Source organism: Trichechus manatus, unplaced genomic scaffold, assembly GCF_000243295.1.
Source record: "Trichechus manatus latirostris isolate Lorelei unplaced genomic scaffold, TriManLat1.0 scaffold00067, whole genome shotgun sequence".
NCBI classification, from domain to species: Eukaryota; Metazoa; Chordata; class Mammalia; order Sirenia; family Trichechidae; genus Trichechus; species Trichechus manatus.
The window spans coordinates 8,019,254-8,040,484 of NW_004444003.1; positions in this window are offsets into that span (position 1 = coordinate 8,019,254).

Below are 21,231 nucleotides of genomic sequence, written 5' to 3' on the forward strand. Positions count from 1 at the left end.
ATCTGGAAATGCCCTAATTTTGCCATCATATTTGAGAGATAGTTTTGCTGGATATATAATTCTTGGCTGGCAGTTTTTTTCCTTCAAGGCTTTATGTATGTCATCCCGTTGTCTTCCTGCCTGCGTGGTTTCTGCTGAGTAGTCCGAGCTTATTCTTATCAATGCTCCTTTGTAGATGACTCTTCGTTTATCCCTAGCTGCTCTTAAAATTCTCTCTTCATCTTTGGTTTTGGCAAGTTTGATTATAATATGTCTTGGTGACTTTCTTTTGTGATCTTCCTCGTATAAGGTTCAATAAACATCTTGGATAGATATCTTCCCATCTTTCACGATATCAGGGAAGTTTTTCGCCAGCACATATTCAACAATTCTCTCTGTATTTTATGTTATCTCCCCTGTTCTGGTACTCCAATCACTCTTAGGTCATTCTCTTGATAGAGTCCAAAATAATTCTAAGGCTATCCTCATTTTTTAAAATTCTTTTATCTGATTTTTCCTCAAATAAGTTAGGGTCAATTGCTTTATCTTCAATCTTACTGATTCTGACTTCTACTGTCTCAATTCTGCTCCTATGACTTTGTATTGAGTTGTCTAATTCTTAAATTTAATTGCTAATCTTATGGATTACTGATTGCTATCTATCTATGGATTCTTGCAGCCTGTTAAATTTGTCATTATGCTCTTCTTTAATCTTTCTTAGTTCCTCTAGTGCTTTGTCTCTATGTTCCTTGGCTTGTTCTGCATTTTGCATGATCTCCTTCTTGAGCTCTTGAAGAGTTCCATATATTAATCTTCTGTATTCTACCTCTGATAATTCCAAGAAATTCTCTTCCTCCAGGAGATTTCTTGTTTTGGGAGCTTGCTGAAGCCATCATGGTCTGCCTCTTTCTGTGATTGGATTTTGACTGTTGCTTCCGAGCCATAAATAAGTTATTATATTTATTTGTTTTATGTTTGCTTACTGTGTACTAGCTTCTTGTTTTGTTTTGATATGCCCAAATAGGCTGCTCTTGTGAGATAGTTTGATTACTGGCGCCTTTGAAGCTTTCACGTCCTGTCTCCATGTGGTTAGATCTGTTACTAGGTATGTGAGTCCAGGAGTCCATTTACTTTTCTTGTGTGGATTCAGCTCAGGTTTCCAGGTAGTCCGTCACCAAGTGTGTGGTGCAGGGTCTCACCTACAGTCCTATAGAGGCAGAGGTGATTGGAGTAGGCACACATATCTGGCTGCAGTAGGGGGTCATGCACTGAGCAAGGAAGGGGGCTGATGTTTGCCCCTGAGTGTCTGGGAGGAAAGCGTATCCCCTTTCCCTAGAGTGCGTAGGTGAGCTGGTTTTTCAGCCAGTTTATGGGCACCCAGTGGTGTTGGCCTTAAGGACTAAGCGGCACCACTTATTCTTGGACATTTGTCATGGGTGGCTAGATGGCGTGGGTTCAGCCATCAGTCCTAAGGCCCCTGATGTGGGTAGGTGAGGACCCTGCTTAATGCACAGAGTGGTGTCAAATGTCACGAACTTGTCACTCCACCATATAGCTGATACAGTTGAAGTCAACTTCAGGTATATACCCTATCGTACTGTGCTAATGAGGGCCTACGCTGTTGAAATTGGTCCACATAGTTCTATGCAGGGATGAAAGGCATTCAAAATCTGTGGACCCCTTATGCCTGTACCTAGGCAAAGGAGCTGTGCCTGCCCTGAGTTCCCAGCTTAGGGGAACTGGTAGATCATTTTTTCCTGTGTGTTAATTTGTTCCCTCTCCAAGGCCGGGAGAATGGTTCAGGGCACATGATGGGTCTTACTTCTGGTGCAGGGGACGTGGCAATCACTGAACCCAGCCTGGGACCCGGTGCAGAGTGGGGAGGGGGTAAGTGGGAGAGAGGTTCTTCCCAAAGGAGTTGTTTTTTTATCCACACGGTAGGTTAAATGCATGTTCTTATCTTTTACCAATTAAGTACCCCTTTTCACTGTTCTGAAGGCTTCAGTAAACTCTCCACCACTCAGTCTCTCCTGATGTGGAAAACGAATTCTGTGTGCCACTGCTTGCCTCACCATGCATGTCAGCCTATCTGGCCTGCAGGTTGCCGGTTCCCACTGGGTCAGGTCTGGCAACTCCTCACTGCTTCTGAACTGTCTCTCCCTCTCCCTGATGCTCGATACAATTCCTTGACTTTGCCTTTGATGTTCAGGGCTCCTAGATTGTCATATATAATATTTCACTTGTTTTTTGGGTCTTTGTTGTAAGAGGGACACATGAAGCATCTGACTACTCCACCATCTTGGCCTTGCCTCTTAAATTCTATATTTTGTTATTGTATTTTAATAAATTTATGTTTAGTTGTTTTTTTCTAGCTTTTAATTCTCTAAGATTTTAATCTTATAACTTATTTTCTTGAATATATGAGTCTTAGTAATCTAGTGCCAGTATAACAGAAATACCATAAGTGGATAGCTTTAACAGAAACTCATTTTCTCATAGTTTATGAGGCTAGAAGTCCAAATTCAGAGTTCTGGCCTTAGGGGAAGTCTTTCTCTCTCTGTAGGCTCTGGAGGAAGGTCCTTGTCTCCTCTGAGCTTCTGTTCCTGGGCAATCTTTATGTGGCTTGGCATCTCTCTTCCCCCATATCTACTTCTCTCACTTGCTTGTTTAATCTCGTTTATATCTCAAAAGAGATTGACTCAAAATATATCATAATCCTGCCTTATTAACTTAATAAACCTAACCTAATCCTCATTGACATAACCTAATCCTGCCTCATTAACATAACAAAACAACCCATTCACAAATGGGATTATCACCATGGGTTAAAGGTTAGGATTTGCAAGATACATTTTTGGGAGACACAATGCAATCCATAAGAATATGTATGTACAGTTATTTCAAAGTATAAATCTCCTGTGGAAATATTTATTGTGTGTTGATTTTCTGTTGGTTTTTAGTGATATTTTCTTGTCTTTGATGTGCATTATTGGTTTTGACTGGATGCTGGATATCGCATATTAAAAACTGAGAAAATATTTGAGGCCTAGGGTGACATTATATTCCTCTGTAGAGGATTTATTCATACTTCTGGTAGGCATTTAGGGACATTAGCTATCCTATATCAGCTTAATTCAATTTTTAGTAACTTTCTAGAGTTGTCCATTTCTGTATCATTCTTTTTCCTATTACATCACATTTTGGTATCCCAATCCAGGTCTCAGCAAGCCCTAGATAAAAATTTCTGTCCCTCTATTTCTGTGTTAGGGACAGAAAGTGGAGCAGTGTTTAAACCACTCCACTGCTAACTGAAAGACTGGTGGTTCAAACCCACAAGCCGCTCCATCAGAGAAAGATGTGGCAGTCTACTTCTGTAAAGACTACAGTCTTAGAAACCCTATGGGACAGTTCTACTCTGTCCTAGTTGGTTTCTATTAGTCCGAATAGACTCCATAGCAATGGGTTTGGGTTTTTATTTCTTTGTTGACTGTTGTTTGTCTGTTCCAGTTACAGTTATGTAACTCATAAGCACATGATTTTGGGAGATGATCCTGGCTGCATAGCCTCCAAGTGTTATTCTCTTGCCTTCCCTTAGAAGATATGTGCTACCTAATATCACTAATGAATTAATTTTCCACTTATACGTTAAAACCTGTGTAAGGCAGAAACCTGTCAGAGAAGGAAAACTCAAATATATTCCACTAAAATGAGTAATAGAAAAGTAGTAAGACTGCACACTGTCAAAGATGGAAAACTTGTGAAACTGTAAAAATAAGGCAGTCCCTTCAAGTTCTGGCTTTCATAGGTTTCATTGTATTTCCAGAATTAGTTTTTGTGACTTTTAACTAAAATCTTGACTGAAATGAACAAGTCTGTATTGTCATTCACTTTTTTCAAACTATTCTGTGAAACTGTCATTTATTTTTCCATGTGAACTTTAAAGTCACTGGGTTCAGTTAAAACACAATTTGGGATTCTGACTGAAATTGTTAATTTAGGTATGGTTGACATTTTTAATGATACTAATATCTTCCCAGGAAAATGATATTTCTCTCTAATCACTTGAGTCTTTTTATTTTTTTAATAAAGTTTGATAATTATCTTCATATTAGACCCTGTAGTTTTTGTTTGTAAATTTACTCTTGATTTTTTTGGTTTTAATGTTATTGGGATAACAATCCTTTTTTTCCAATTTCCATTTCGAAGTGTTCATAGCTAATATAGAAAGTCTATAGACTTTTTACATGCTTATTATGCATGTACTGTATTTTTACACAAATAATGTGGGCCTTCTACATTGGTTTGCCGAGTGTTCCTTCCATCCATGAGGTATTTTCATAAGTCTACTATGCTAATTTTTTTACATCAATATGTAAAAAAAAAAACTGTCATAGTGGCACTTATGAATACTTCATGGGGAGAGGTCGTGGTCAGTAAATAAACAGAATGTGCACAAATACGATAGGTACTTTTTATCAAAATTTCTTAATTTTTCTAAACTGTGACTGCTTGTTAGTTTTATTATGCACCTTCAGTTTTCAGGTCTATAGTCATATTATATGTAGGCTTCCCTTTCTCCTTACTGATTTCAACAGAAATATTTGAGTATTTGCAATTTTGTATGGTATTTAAGACATTTTTTAGAAAATATCCACTCTGATATTTAGATAGGCTTCTCTTTCTATTTTACTTTGAAAACATATTAAGAGTGCAGCTGAGTTTTAGAAAATCCCTTTTGGAAATATTTTGAAATAATAATGTATGTATTATTCTTTAATCTGCTTGATATACTACATTAATAAATGCTAAAACATTTTAAAATGTATCAAAATATAGTTCTTAATGTTGAAACACCTTTCATTTATTGAATACTCCACTTGGTCAGGTTTATTGATATATTTATTGAACGTGATTTATTCAAATTTTGTTTAGAAGTTTCACATTTATATTTATAAATAAAATTATATATTCTTGTGTATTTTTAGCATGGCTAAAATTCGGAGATATGCAAGATTTAAAAAATGAGTTGTGAAGTTGCCATGTTTTTCGTGTCTTCTAATAGTTTAAAACACATAGATATCATCTGTTATTTGAGTTAAAATAGAATTCAACTGCAAAACTATCTGAGTGTTGTACCTTTCTATTTTTTGTCAGATTTTTAACAACTTTCTCAATTTCTACTGTGATAGGCTTGTCAGATTTTCTAACTCTACTTGAGTCAATTTTGCAAGTTAAATTTTGTAAGAAAATTTTACTTTTCCTTTAGATTTTGAAACTTATTGCCATCAAATTTCATGTAATATTCTTTTCTGATGCTTTTTAACACTTCCTGTATCTGTGATTAACCAAAACCAAAGCCCACTGCCATTGAGCCGATTCCAACTCCTAACGTCCCTGTAAAACTGCCCCATAGATTTTCCAAGGCAGTAACGTTTAGGGGAGCATACTGCCACATCTTTCTTCCTAGGAGTGGCTGATGGGTTGGAACCACTGACCTTTTAGTTAGCAGCCAAGTGCTTTAACCACTTTGCTACCAGAGTTCCTGAGTCTCTGATTACATATATCTATGTACATTCCTAAAAGTGTTTATTTTGTTTTGTCTTTTTACTTTAGCAGGCTTGTCAAAAATTTATCTATTTTGTTTTCAAAAAGGTAAAATATCTTATTTATTTTTTCACTACTTTATTTTGTCTTTCATCTTATAGTTTCTTATTAATTATTCCTTTTTTTCTTTTGTGTATTGTTTATTATTATGCCTAGTATGTCGTGTTAAGGTCCTGGGGTGGCTCAAACAGTTTTCACTTGACTACTAACCTAAAGATTGGTGGCTCCAACCCACCCAGCAGCACCATGGAAGAAAGGGCTGGTGATCTGCTTCCATAAAGGCCATAGTCAAGATAACCCTACAGAGCAATTAGTTCTACTCTGTAACACTTGACTTTGCCATGAGTCAGAATTGATTCAACTTTAATGGGTTTGGTTTGTGTTTTTTTCAGTAACTTGTATTAACAGACTTAATTCATTGTCAGTATTCCTTTTTGTAATTAAAGTAATTTCTGCCTCAAAAGCTTCTCTTAACAAAGTTTTGTCTTTATACCATATGTTTTGATATAGTTTATGTTTTTAGATAATATTTTAATGGTTTATAGTTTCAATTTTACTTTCACTTTGAATCAAGAATTATTAAGGAGGTGAAGCTGATGGCATCCTTTTAGACCATACCAATGCCATGAAGGATTAGTATTATTTTAATCCTTGTTCTAGTAAGTATGCTCACTAAAGAAGAATTATAAAAAATTGAAACCCACCCTCCAGTTTTTACTCCCAGGTCTGAAGCTTCCCCAGTATTAAGGGTGTAGGGATGGGGTTGGAGGATGAGGGTGAGGGCAGACTTCTCTGTGGAGACTGATGGGTTCCCTTCCTCCAGAACTGGGGCCAGCAGGCTCAAGCAGCTTATGCTCTTCTCTGATAGGCCTCTGTCAGGCAACAGAACACTTTTCCTGCTCTTTCCCCTAGAGAATTCAAAGCCTCAGAAACACGCTTACTGTTGGATCTAACATTAAGTTTCTTTTATAAAAGTTGTTCTAGCATGGAGTTGGGAAGAAAAAGGTGTCATAAAAATATATCCAGAGAGCTATCCTCAGTAATACATATTTTTCTCCTGAAATATTTCTGGAAATCTTACTAATTATCACCCCTTCCACTACTGTTGTCTTAAAAGAAATCCTTATTAGCTCTATCTTGGCCTGCTGAAGTTATTTTTCAACTTGGGTGTCTCCTGCTTGTATCACCCTAAGACTAATCTGTCCCCCATACTCTCAAAGTCATCTTTTAAAATACATGTATGAACTTTCTTTGCCACAACTACTGGTGGTTTTTACTGCTTACAGGATCAGGATGAAATCCAAATTCTTCGGAATGGCATATAAGTCCCTTTCAAATTTCCTCCTCCCAATACATCTATCTTCACTACTTTCTCTAGGTGGTGCACTTTTGACAGCACAAATGCTTACATCTCCAAATTGTTCTTTTTTTGGATCACCATTTCAGATTTTGCTTATTCATTTATACTAATTCTATGTTCAACTATTGCAGTTGCATTTATTATTTTTATTATTTTTTTTTAAATTTGTTTTTGCATTATATTTGTTTCCCAGGACTGCTGTAATAAAGTAGCACAAATCAGGGACTTAAAATGACAAGAAATTTATTCTTTTGCAGTTCTGGAGTCTGAAAGTCTAAAATCAAGTTGCCGGTGAGGTTAATTCCTTCTGGAGGGCTCTAAGGAAAGTCTGTTCCTGGCCTCTATCCTAGCTTTTGGTGTTCCCAGGTGTTCCTTGGCTTGTGATAGCATAACTCCAATCTCTGCCTTCATCTTCACATGACCATCTTCCCTATGTGTTTTTCTGTCTGTGTGTCTTTTCTCTTCTTATAAGGACATCAGTTATTTTGGACTAGAGCCTATCCTATTCTAGTATGACCTCATGTTAACTTATCTAATTACATTTGCAAAGGCACTATTTCCAAATAAGATTACATTCACAAATACTGAGGCTACCAACTTGAACATATCTTTTAGGGGAACACAATCCAACCCATAATATGAATCTCTTTTGTTTCTCAAATAACCTGGAAGATCTTTTATGTTGGAGAGCATGTCTGATCTTTATACTAAAAAGAGTATGGAAATTTAGATGAATAAATTTATTTTGAATATATTAATTTTGAAATTTAGATGAATAAATTTATTTTGAATATATTAATTTAAAAATCAATTTTTTGTATGTAAACACTGATGTTTTTCTCTCTTTTATATCTAATTCATTACTTCTTATGAATTAAAAATGTGTTTAACTCATTTAAGCATAGTTAGTTTAGGAACATAAATACTGTAATTAATAGGGTAGAGTACGAAATGGATGGAGAACTGGAATTAGCAACCCAACAAATCTTTCTTATTAAAAGCCATCTGCAAGAAGCCCATCATCAGAAATAATCATCAGTGATAATTAACCATTTAACATGTAGCTAGCACAAAGGTAAGTTTGTGGCTGCCACAAAATCTAGCAACTGGGCCTAGTGAGAGAGTTGACTGGCTCTTAGCCAAGAACTTAGGCATGTCTTTCCATATTGCTTCTGTTTGAAAAAAGACAAATGTGAAAGCCCTGCATCTGTCTCAGAGTTGCCAAGCACATCCACTGAGTGACCATTCTCTTGGCTTAAATAATAAAACATATTGAAAGGGGGTGCAAAAGTAGACCAACTCCTGCATTGCCAGCAGGAGAAGAGGTGTGCGCCAAGCATGTATCACTGTAATATAACCGCCAATTAGTTTTGTAATTACATTTTGCCAATAAAAATGCAACATTCTGTTTAGAATCCCGTAAATTCCATGGAACTTTACAACATGTTATTATTTGTAGTAAAGAAGAAAATAGCAACTTTTTGCTGTTAGTTCTGTTAAGAGAAAATAGATGACTTTGGAAGACAATAACTGAAACTTCATGAAACAGAGCAAACAACTATGATTAGCTTTAGTACAAGTCAACACAGTAAGATGACAAAGAATCATCACTGATAGATAGGATGTTAGGAAGTTAGGAGAAGGATGATCTTGTGACTCTGTGTAAGTAAAATCTATTGTCTTGAGATGGCCCAAGATGGCGCTCAGTCACACACACCATGCTGTCTCCCTACAGCAAAGAACTGAGAGACTAAGTGAAACAGATACAGATGGAAATCTGGGAGCCCAGAACAGAAAATGGAAGGATGAAAAATTAGATTGAACACCAAAGGGAAGGAGAAAGTGAATGAAAACAGCAAACGAGGAGACTTACAGACCACAGGTGCCCTGCCAGCTGGCCCAGCATAGCATGGCCATCTTGAGACAAAGTGAGCTGTGTTCCTCGGTGAGAAGCACAGGAAGGCAACGTCATAGAGTCCCCAGTAGGAAACAGGGAAATTGTGTAGACAAACCTGGAGCAAAGCAAGGTGAGCTGAACATGATCTGGATCTAAGAAGGGAAAATGCAGGAAGGTGGGCAAGAGATGTAGGGACTCAGGTGATCACAGAGCAAGGAGGTAGCTGGAAAATAAGGGTGGCACTACTCACCAGCAGAAGTCCTTGATCATTTGGGTGAGTGGTGCTCATGGAGTGGAAGATCCTTGGAGTGGTGGCTAGAGAGCCCTCACGTTACAGGACTCTGGACAACTCCCCCCTTCCTTACACTTGGTCAAGGCTGGTCCTGACCACTAGCTTCTCTTTTCCAGGAGAGCCCCAGTGCCCATGCCAGAGACTAGGGGAACATGTTTTCCTCCCTCCTCCACCCTTAACACTCCCAATGACCAGTGGTGTTCTCCCTTCCCCCTACCAAACGATTTGAAGTAGGCACTCCCACTCATTGGTCTGGTGACTGGAGGCTTGCACCCGCCCCACCCCGAATGTCCAGTGATTGGCAACATGTGCTCATGATGCTAGACCAGTGACCAGAGGTGCAAGATCCCCCCCTGCTGCCCTGCCCACCTGTGACTAGTGGTGTGGGCTACTGTGCCACCTGCTCAGTGACCGGTGACCCATGCCCCCTCTATCTGACCACCTGGCAACCGGCAGTGCACACACACAGTGCCCAACCCAGCAACTGGCGAGAATGTTTCCTGTACCCATGCCCGATAATTGACAGGATGGACACATCACCTCATCAGCAACACCAGTCACATTGTAACAGGCGACACATGCACCTCTGTGAAACCATGAGCAGGAGATCCTAGTGCCCTTATCCAACATCTGCCCAGCTGCAATGTCACACATCCCACACCCAAACAGTTCCAGCAGGCTGTCTGCACTTGCATTGAAACCCCATGATACCCCACTATATATTGAGATGCCAATTCATGCATGCACAGCAGGCCTACCCTATCCATTTGGGTAGCACTCCCTCGCAGCAGATACAGAGGTGTCCTGCCCTAATCTCTAGAGAATGCACTAGCGGCTAGCACCAACCAGGAAGGACCCCATGGTCCCACAAGGGCTGTGGAGGGACCCTGACCACTCAACACTTATCACTCAATATCATGGAAAGAATCTGCTTTCCCAACTCCACTCAACATGGTAAGGAAAGCTATATGAGCTTAACCACAGAGAACTTGCACATGGGTGTGACCCACCATACCTACTAAACCAAAAACAAACCTATCACCATTGAGTCAATTCTGACTCATAGGGACCCTATGGACAGAGCAGAACTGCCCCATAGGGTTTCCAAGGCTGTAAATCTTTGCAAAAGCAGACTGCCACATGCTTCTCCTGTGGAGTAGCTGGTGGAATTGAACCACTGACATTTGGTTAGCAGCCTAATGCTTAACCACTGCACCCACCAGGGCTCCCTCCATACTCGCTAGTGAGAGGAAATCACACTCAGACAACATACATCACCAAAGTCACACATAGATCAACACCACAAAATAACAACAATTAAAATAATACAAAGGAAGAAGGTCATTCTAAAAAGATAGGAAGAAACAAAACTGCTGATATATCAAAGAAAAACATAACAAAACAAACTGAGCACAAAACCAGTGCACATACAATCAATCAATCAATTAATAAATTAACACCTTAATGCCTCAGAGAGAACAGACAATAACAAATCATATGAAATAACAGAAGAAGATGGCTCAAACAAGTGAGCAAAATAAAGGAGCATAAAACCTTCCTAAAGAAGAAATGGTAATAAAACTACCTGATAAACAATTCAAAAGACTCGTATTTAGGATCCTCAAAGAGATCAAGGAAAACATAGATAAAACCTTAGAATTCAGGAAGACAATACAAGAACAAAATGACAAAATAAATAGACAATTAGAAACAATACAAAAACAACTAATAATTGAGAAGATTAAAAGTAAGGTATCAGAAATAAGTAACTCAATGGAAGGACACAGAAGGAGAATTGAATCAATGGAAGAAAAAATCAGTAAAACAGAGGAAAAATGCCTTGATACTAATTTGTTTGAGATACAATCAGAAAAAAAGAATAAAGAAAAATGAAGAAAGTCTAAGAGTTATGTGAGACACTATCAAGAGGAATAATTTTCACATAATAGGAATTCCAGATGAGGAGGAGGAGGAAAAAAATCACAGAGAGACTTATGAAGATTTATTGACAGAAAACTTCTCTAATATCATGAAAGACCGTCCAAGAAGCTCAATGAACCCCATACAGGAGAGACTCCAAAAGAAAGTCACCAACACATAACATAATCAAACTCTGAAAAACCAAAGACAAAGAAAGAATTTGGAGAGCAGCTTGAGAAACATGAAATATCACTTACAAAGGCAAACAAATAAGACTAAGTGTTGATTTATCAGCAGAAACTATGCAGGCAAGAAGGCAATGGGATGACACATATAAAACTCTGAAAGAAAAGAATTATCAACCAAAAATCATATATCCAACAAAACTGTCTTTAAACATGATGATGAAACCAGGACATTCCTAGATAAACAGAAGTTAAGGGAATTTGTAAAAACCAGACCAAACATAAGAAATATTTAAGGAAGTTTTTCAGACAGAGAACCAATGGTATCAGAAAATCATCAGAGATTATGACACACAACGGCATCACCCAGATACCAACCTAGGTAAGGAATGCTCAGAAGTAAAATAAATCTGCAAAACTGAAAACAAGAACCAGAGATGTCAATTTGTAAACAATAACAACTTCAAAACAAAAAGAGGGAATAAATCATGTAGTTATAGAACTTCCATATGGAGAAGGAGTCAAGATGGTATCAAGAGATAACATATTATTTTAAACTTAGGATGATAAAGATAAATTTCAGTGTAACCACAAAGAAAATTAATAAATCTACTCACCAAATTAATGAGAAAGAAAATAAAAAAGACTCAATAAACACAAAATCAGCAACAACAAAGGATATGAAAGGAAAATTCATGAACAAAAAATAACTTAGCACAGAAAACTAAGGAGAAGAAAGAAACCATTAACACCACTAAAAAAAGCATAAAAAAATGGCAGCAGTAAATACATACCTGTCATGGATTGAATTATGTCTCCAAAAAAAATGGTGTATCAATTTGGCTGGGCCATGATTACCAGTATTGTGTGGTTGTCCTCCATTTTGTGATTGCAATTTTATGTTAAAGAAGATTAGGGTGGGATTGTAACACCCTTACTAAAGTCGCATCCCTAATCCAATGTAAAGGGAGTTTCCCTGGGGTGTGGCCTGCACCACCTTTTATCTTAGAAGAGATAAAAGGAAAGGGAAGCAAGCAGAGAGTTGGGAACCTCATACCACCAAGAAAGCAGGGCTGTGAGCAGGGAGTGTCCTTTGGACCTGAGGTTCCTGCACTGAGATGCTCCCAGACCAAGGGAAGACTGATGACAAAGACCTTTCTCCAGAGCCGACAGAGAAAGCCTTCCCCTGGAGTCGAGGCCCTGAATTTGGACTTGTAGCCACTGGACTGTGAGAGAATAAATTTCTCTTTGATAAAGCCATCCACTTGTGGTATTTCTGTTATAGCAGCACTAGATGACTAAGACTATACCTATTGATAATCACACTGAATGTAGATGATTTAAATGCACCAGTCAAGAGAAAAGAGTGGTAGAATGGATAGTAAAACATGACCCATCAATATGTCGCCTACAAGAGACACACTTTAGACACAAAACATAAACAGTTAAAAATCAAAGAATGGAAAAAATGTATGTACCAAGCAAACAGTAACAAAAAGAAAGCAGGAGTGACAATAATAATCTCTGATAAAATAGACTTTAAGTCAAAATCTACTATAAGAGACAGAGAAAGGCATTATATAATGATTAAAGGATCAATCCACCAAGAGGACATAGCCATAATTAATATTTAAGCACCCAGTGACAGAGCTCCAAAACACATAAACAAACTCTAACAGAACTGAAAAGAGAAATAAACAGCTCTACAACAACAGAAAGTGATCTTAACACACCACTTTTGATGATGAACAGAACATCTATAAAAAAACTCAACAAAGATACAAAAGATCAAAATAACGCGATCAACCAACTCGACTTCATAGACATATATGAATACTGCACCTAACAGCAGCACGGTACATGTTCTTCTACAGTGAGATACTATCTCACCCCTGCAAAAATGGCATGGTTAAAAAAAAAAAAGAGAAAACAAAAGCTGGTGAGATTGTAGGGAGGTTGGAACTCTTAAACATTACTGGTGGGATTGTAAAAGTACAACTACTATGGACATGGTATGGTGCTTCCTCAAAAGCTTGAAACAGAAATACCTTATGATCCAGAAATCCCATTCCTAGGTATATATTCTAGAGATGTAAGAGTAGTGGCATAAGTAGACATATGCACACTTACGTTCATTGCCACATTATTCACAATAGCAACAAATGGAAATAACCTAAGTGCCCATCAATGGATAAATGTATAAAAAATTATGATATATTCATACAACTGTATACTGCACAACTGTAAAGAATAATGAGGAGTCTGCAAAACATCGTATCATGTGGATGAATCTGGAGGACATTATGCTGAGTGAAACAAGTCAATCAAATAGACAAATATTGTATGGTCCAATTATTATAAAAAGTCAAGAATAGATATATACACGGAAAGCAAAATTCTTTAATAGTTCCCAGGGATGGGAACCGTCATTTTCTAGATAGCAGACACTTGTTTTGTTGGTGATGGGAAACACAATATCCAGTATGGGCGAGGTCAGCACAATCTGACCAAGGTAAATAAAGACACTAAGAAGTTCATGAGAGAAAGTGACAATTTCAGTAAATGCTATAATATATTCAATTTTGCGACAACAGTAAAAACAATAAAAAATATGTGTGTGGTTACATAGGTAGGTATGGATGTATATACGTGTATAGGAAGAAATATGCAAGTAAATGCATGTGCATTGTTAGGTGTATCTGTAGGCAGATGCATAAACACATTTGTATCTTCTGCATATATATCCACTTATATAACAAATCATATAGGAGGAACAGTTATGGAGGCTTTCTAAACATATCCAAACAACTAATGGGATTAGTTTACTGGGTTAGAAGGCTGGGGACCATAGTCTTGGTAAACAGCTTAGTCAATTGGCACCATATAGTTCACAAAGAGAACTTTCTACGTCCTAGTTTGGTGAGTAGCGTCTGGGGTTTTACAAGCTTCCGAGCAGCCATCTATGATACAACTAGTTGTATCTACTCATATGGAGCAAAAGAGAATGAAGAAAATAAAAGGCTCAACAAAGAAATTAGTCCACAGGACTAACAGCCTACACGGTCTCATCTAACCTGAGACCAGAACTAGATGGTGCCCGACTACCGCTACTGACCCTTCTGAGCAGGGACACAATAGGAGTTCCCAGATAGAATGGGAAAAAAATGTAGAACAAAATTCTAATTCCTAAAAGAATCCAGACCTAATGGACTTATAGAGACTAGAGAAACCCCTGAGACTATCACCCTAAGATGCCCTTTGAACTTTGAATTGAAGCTATTTCTGCAGGTCACCTTTTAGCCAAATAGATTGTCTTAGAGAATAAACAATATCATCCATAAGCAATGTGCTCCCTTAAACAATTAACTATATGACACCAAACTGTCAACATTTACCCAAAAGCAAAGACGAGAAGGTAAGGAAGGGAACAGAAAATAGATCAATGGAAAAAGAACAAACAGAATGGAAATAATGAGAATGCTGACACATTGTAAAAATTGTAACAAATGACACGGAACAATTTATATAAAAATTATTAAAGGGGAACCTAATTTGCTGTGTAAACTTTCACCTAAAACACAGTAAAATATTATTTAAAGAACATCTATTGCCTTTGTTTGGATGGGGGGAGAGAGAGCTTTTATACAGAATAATAATTACTCCTTGTGGAATACATGTTGTTTTTGTTGTGTCGTTGATTTAGTTCCAACTCAAAGGGACCCTGTGTACGATTTGGTTCTGACTCAGAGGGACCCTATGTACAATAGAACGAAATGCTGCATGGTCCTGCATCATCCTCACAATGCTTGCTATGTTTGGGCACGTCGTTGCAACCAGTGTATCAATCCATTTTATTGTGGGTCTTCTCCTTTTCCACTAACGTTCTACTTTACCAAGCATGATATCCTTCTCCAGGGACTGGTCCCTCCCTATAACATGTCCAAAGTACTAACACAAAGTTTCTCCATCCTCTTCTTAGGAGCATTTTGGTTGTACTTCTTCCAAGACAGATTTGTTCGTTCCTCTGATAACCTATGTATATTCAATATTCTTCACCAACACCATAATTCAAATGCATCAAGTCTTTGGTCTTCTTTATTCATTCTCCAGCTTTCATATGCATATGAGGTGACTGGAAATATGTGGAATAAATAAGGATACAGAATAAGGTAAATATTGAACAGGAGGCAATACAACTACTCCTCATTTATCGACTATCTCGTTATCTGACATTTCACATTTACGACAATAGTAAAAAGTCTACTATTTGACTATTTTTCACATTAATGACATACATCTGGCAGTAACAAATGCTGAGGTACAAGGTGAGAGTAACGCTGGCTATGATGGTTAATGTTATGCGTCAACTTGACTGAGTTGTGATTCTAAGTGTTTTGGCAGTTATGTAATGATATGAGGAGTCCTGGTGGTGGAGTGGTAAAACGCTCAGCTGTTAAACAAAAGGTCTATGATTTAAACCCACCAGCCGCTCCATGGAAGAAAGATGTGGTAGTGTGCTTCCGTAAAGATTTATGGCCTTGGAAACCCTGTGGGGCAGTTCTATTCTGTCCTACAGCATTGCTATGAGTAAAAATCAACTAGAGGGCAGTGTGTGGGTAATGATGTAGTCATCCTCCATTTTGTGATCTGATGTGGTCATCCTCCATTTTTGCTTAAAGTAAGTTTTGCATAATGATCTGGTCTTTGGAACCTAATGATGTTAATAAGTGAGGAGTGGGTATACTTTAATTCTCAAGTGAAATTAGCTTTCATTTATCTTATTTCACTTAGGAATCATTAAGTCAAAAGTGGCCTCTGGGAGAAAAATTGGTATGAGGTGACAAGAACAATATCTGAAACTCATACTAAAAAACAAAATTATCTAAACTTTGAGCATTTTTGCGTTTTCTCTGTAATCATGACTGAATTATTGCGCCAGATATGAACTTGAGGAGTGCTTACAAGCTAGTTTAAAAAAAATTGTGACACCAGATACTGGGAAAATCTTGTTATTTTGCAGATAATCTGGGGGAAGAAACATCTCAGATTATAGCTTTTTAACTGACTCTTTCCTCAGGCTGCAGCTTTCAATGTGTGTTCCATGGAACACTTGCTCACAGGATGTTAATATACTCCAAGCTAAAAGGGCTCTTTTTCCAAAAAAGTTTTTTATATTTCCAAATTAGACAAAGGTAAACAGAGTTATTAGTGCAGTAATGCTTTTCAAAATTTTAGTATGGAAAATTTTCAAGAGAGATATAGGAAGAATTTTCTAAATTAATTTTATCAACAATTTTTCATGGAACTTCTTGCAAGACTGATGGTTCATGAAACATATTTTAAGAAATATAGTCCTGACAAGTACCTATATATGGTTCCATATTGTTGACCCATTTTCAGTAATTTTATTGCATATTTACTGTACTTTTGTGATGATTATTTTGCTTTTCAAGTGATGAAATGAATTTAAAAGCTGATATGAAGCTAAATTTGCATCTTTTCTGGCTGGAGAAGAAGTTTGAGTAAAATACATACATTTTAAGCAACCAATTCTCTTTTGTTCTATCACCAGCCTTCCTTCCAGTTTGAGTAAAATTTAAAAGGGAAACAGAGCTTCCTATTATCAACTTCAGTTTAAAGTTAATGTGAAGTCTTTTAAATAGTTTTAATCATGTGTAACTCTAGTGTTCAATAATAGCAATAAATAGCCTTAGGTTTTTATGTGTTTGTATCCATCTATCCAACTGCTCCGCAGAGTCTATGCATGCTTACTCAGGTGTCTACCATAACCAGTGATCTCTTATTTTTCCTTTATATGTAATTACTTCTCATCTGGATAATTTCATAGAGTTGATAAACCTAGACAAGTATATTGCCTTTTCAAAACCAAATCCAGGAACCTCCCTTGATTTAACATTCCCTTTAGCTGCAACATTGTCTTCCTCATTTGCAGCCTAAGTTATTAAAAGTCTTGTCTCTTCTTGTTTCCTTGATTTCCTCAACCTCTTTTCACCCTTCAATTCACTCCAGTCAGCTTTTGCTCACATCACCATTAAATTAGTTATTTTGGAAGTTGCCAATGATCAGCATTTCCCTAAATCTGGAAGTTGCTTTTAACTCATTGTTTAACTTGATTTCTCACTTGAAATGGTTCATTTCCATCATTTTTCTATTTGACACAATATTTTCCTTTTTTAGATTTTCTTTATTTTTCTGTAACAACTATGGTCTCTCCTTTCCAGTTTTCTTTGGACCATTTTCCTTGGTCATGCAGCCATCAAATTCCATAAGATACAGTCCAGTAATACCTCTTTTCTCCTGCTCCAGGCAGTCTAACCCACACTCATGATTTCAATATGCTAAAGACTCTCCTTCCCTAAGCTCTTTACGCTTGTGCTACATCTATCTTGATATTCTCCCTGTGCTCTCTTTTTTCCTTATTAACAATTCCTTATACTTCTGAGCTCAGGTTTAGTGTTCGTTCTTTGGAGAAGCCTTTGCTTGATCCCCAGTCTAGATTAATTTCTTTTATTCTATAACCTCAAAGAACCACATTCTCTTATATCATATAACTTGTATTTCCAGCATATACCTCATATTTATCTCATGGCACATAACACTTATATATAATATTTGATTAATTGATGCATATCTGTTGCACACAATAGATTATAAGCTGCATGAGTATATTGCTAGCACTTAGCACTGTGCCTGGTAAATGATAGGTTTACAACGCATACTTGTTAAATAAAAGAATATCTTAATTCATGAATAAATATAATGTGAAAAAAGAGGTATCTTATGGATGGAAACCTGCATATGTGAGATAAGGAAGCAGATGTTGAAGCTCTTTGTCACATAGCATGTGGTCCTTGTATATGTTACTCCAGTTGACGTATACTTTTAACCTGTGAAGCAATTTTTCCTATGAGTTTCCAATAAACAAAATTTTCAATAAAAGGCTGTATTTTCAATGAACAAATTATTAATATAAAACATTTTTAGTGTTGAAGTTATATTAGATGGTCAGTTCTTCTAGGGATGCTATGGAGAGAAATGCAGACATCAAAATCTAATACTTTTAAGAAGTCTGCAAAACCAAATCCATTACCATTGAGTTGATTGTGACTTGTAGTAACCCTATAGGACACAGTAGAACTGCCCCATAGTGTTCCAAGGAGCAGCTGGTGGATTCGAACTGCTGACCTTTTGGTTAGCAGCTGAGCTCTTAACCATTGCACCACCAGGGCTCCATCTAAGAAGTCTAGTCAATAACAAATATATTATAATAGCTATCCCTATGTCAGAACGTTTTGCCTATATTTGTACATGACATTTATAAATGGAGTATTGAGATTAATGTCCCTCCTTCTAGAAATCCCACACTGATTAGGAAGCTAGATCTGGTTATCTGACTACTGGGAAAGATACAACGTCTATTAGAAAGAGAAAACAAGTGTATATTTAGGAGCTAGTAATAGCAGAAGAATTTCAAATATGTTCCAGTTTTTTCATGGTACAAGCAAACATTTATCTAGAAATTATGACGTTTCATTATTGCAAGTTTACTTGTTTCATTATCCAAGCTGTTATGCAATTTATATATATAAATATACACATATACGTAATCCATGTTATCCCATTGGCCGGTATTTTGAAATTGAGGTACAAATTTTAATGAATAATTTATCTTATGTTCTAAAGATAATCTAAAATGTTAGAGCTATTCATTTCTTTTTGTGGTAGCAAAGAGAAAAAAAGATACATCTGCATATAAAAATAGAGGCAAGAAACAAAACTCTGTTTATTATTTTTCATGAAGAAATATCAGATACAAAAAATTCACAAAGGAATTAAAAAGATACTGGATCATTAGTTTTATGTCCGACAGGCCAGTTTCAAAACATGCCTTTCCCGCTGTCCTTTTCCAATCTTTACAGAGAAAGACAGTGAGAGAAATATTTTTCATAATGGTAAGTATCATATGGAGCCCTGGTGGCACAGTGGTTAAGAGCTCAGCTGCTAACCAAAAGGTTAACCAAAAAGTTCAAATCCACCAGCCACTCCTTGGAAACACTATGGGGCAGTTCTATTCTGTCCTATAGGGTTGCTATGAGTTGGAATCAACTCGAAGGCAACAGGTTTGGGGATTTGAAGCATTATACACTTAAAAAAAAAAAAGAAAATTCCCATAATTTTGGTTTAAAATTACTTGGAAGTATAGAATTAGTATTTCTAAGAATTATTCTAAACATTTAAATAAAATATAGTGCCTTTGGGAGAAAATATTCAAGAGAAATTGTTCAATAATTCTAGTGAGATATTTACTTTTAAAGTTATTTTATAATTCTGTTGTTACACAGAAATATTTTATCCAATTTTCTGAAAGCTAAAAGCATATAAGTCCTAATGGTTTTCCATTTGGTTAGGTCTGAAAAAGGAAGAGACATATTTTTAAGAAGTTATTCAAAAAGTCCTGAACAATGATAGGGTCAATTCTGAAAGGACTGCCAAGTGGCTGTTCCTTTACAATTGAAAAACACTGTCTCTAGGCCTATACTCATATATTATAGCCACATTTTATAATTTAGAAGTTGACAGAATAAAATGTTATAATTATTTAGTATTTATTGGATGTGTAGATATACTAAACTACTTCCATTTCCAAATCACTCCATACTGTACCTTGAACAGTGTGGGTGCACATAAGAGAAAGCATTGGCTTACAAACTGGATAAAGATCTATAGGAAGGCTTTATAGCAGTTCTCAAGTTATCAAAAATTGCTTCTTTCTTCCTGCCTGGAAAGCTTGTGGCAGCTCCAGCAGCCATCTTGAGTCCATGAATTCACCTTGAATATAAAAGTCAATTATCAGGAATGATGGAGCAGAAAGGTTGAAAGAATCTGATCTGTGAATCACCAACAAAAACCAAAAAACCAAACCTGTTGCCATTTGGTTGATTCCAACTCATAGTGACCCTATAGGACAGAGCGGAACTGCCCCATAGGGTTTCCAAGGCTGTAATCTTTACAGAAGCTGACTGCCACATCTTTCTCCCTCGGAGCAGCTGGGAGGTTCGAACAACAAACCTTTAAGTTAGCAGCTGAGCGCCTAACCACTGTGGCACCAGGGCTTCTTCTGAACCACCGTACCAGCCGTAAATTACACACCATCAGCTTCCAGATTTCAAGTTATTATCAGGGGAAAACACGTATATGTGTGTGTGTGTGTGTGTGTGTATCCATGTGTGAGTATGCACTCCCAATTTGTTTTAGCAACTGTTATTTTGGAGTTTTGTTATTAGCAGTCAAGTAATTTTGAACTGATAGAAAGAGTACATGATGCAGGCATATTATTTATAGATGTCTATGTTATTACCAGAAAAAAAAAAAGAAATAGGGAAGCAGTTTTGTTTTGGTTTTTTTTTTTTTTTTGGAGGATTAAACAATTCCTTTTCATTACAAACATTTTTATACTACTTGTTTAAAAATATATGCAAGTATTAAGTTTATTAAAAATTAAATGCAAATTAAAAAATAATGACTGCTCAAAATTATTAGCAAACTTTGTGGAAATGCTTTGCTGTGTTTCAACAGTTTATTTTTAGGAAACATAACTGAGTAGACTTGTTTTCAAATGAATATTCTCAATTATCCTTGCTTATGGTCAGCATAAAAACAAATCCAGGTAACCTAAATATCTGGTTCTAGTATAGTGCCAAGGAATGGGTAACCTATGAAGGACTAGCTTATACAATTAAATCAAACCATAAATATCATGCTAATGTCAAGATTTATCACTAATAATGTTAATAGCAGAAAGCAAATATATACCTTTCATGATATTCAAAAATAGTCTAATTGTTATTTTTACTGAGTATTGATTGAGCTACAAATTGTCCAGGAATAAAAACAGAAAAAAACCCACTGCCATTGAGTCAGTTCCTACTGATAGTGACCCTATAGGACAGAGTAGAACTGCCCCATAGGATTT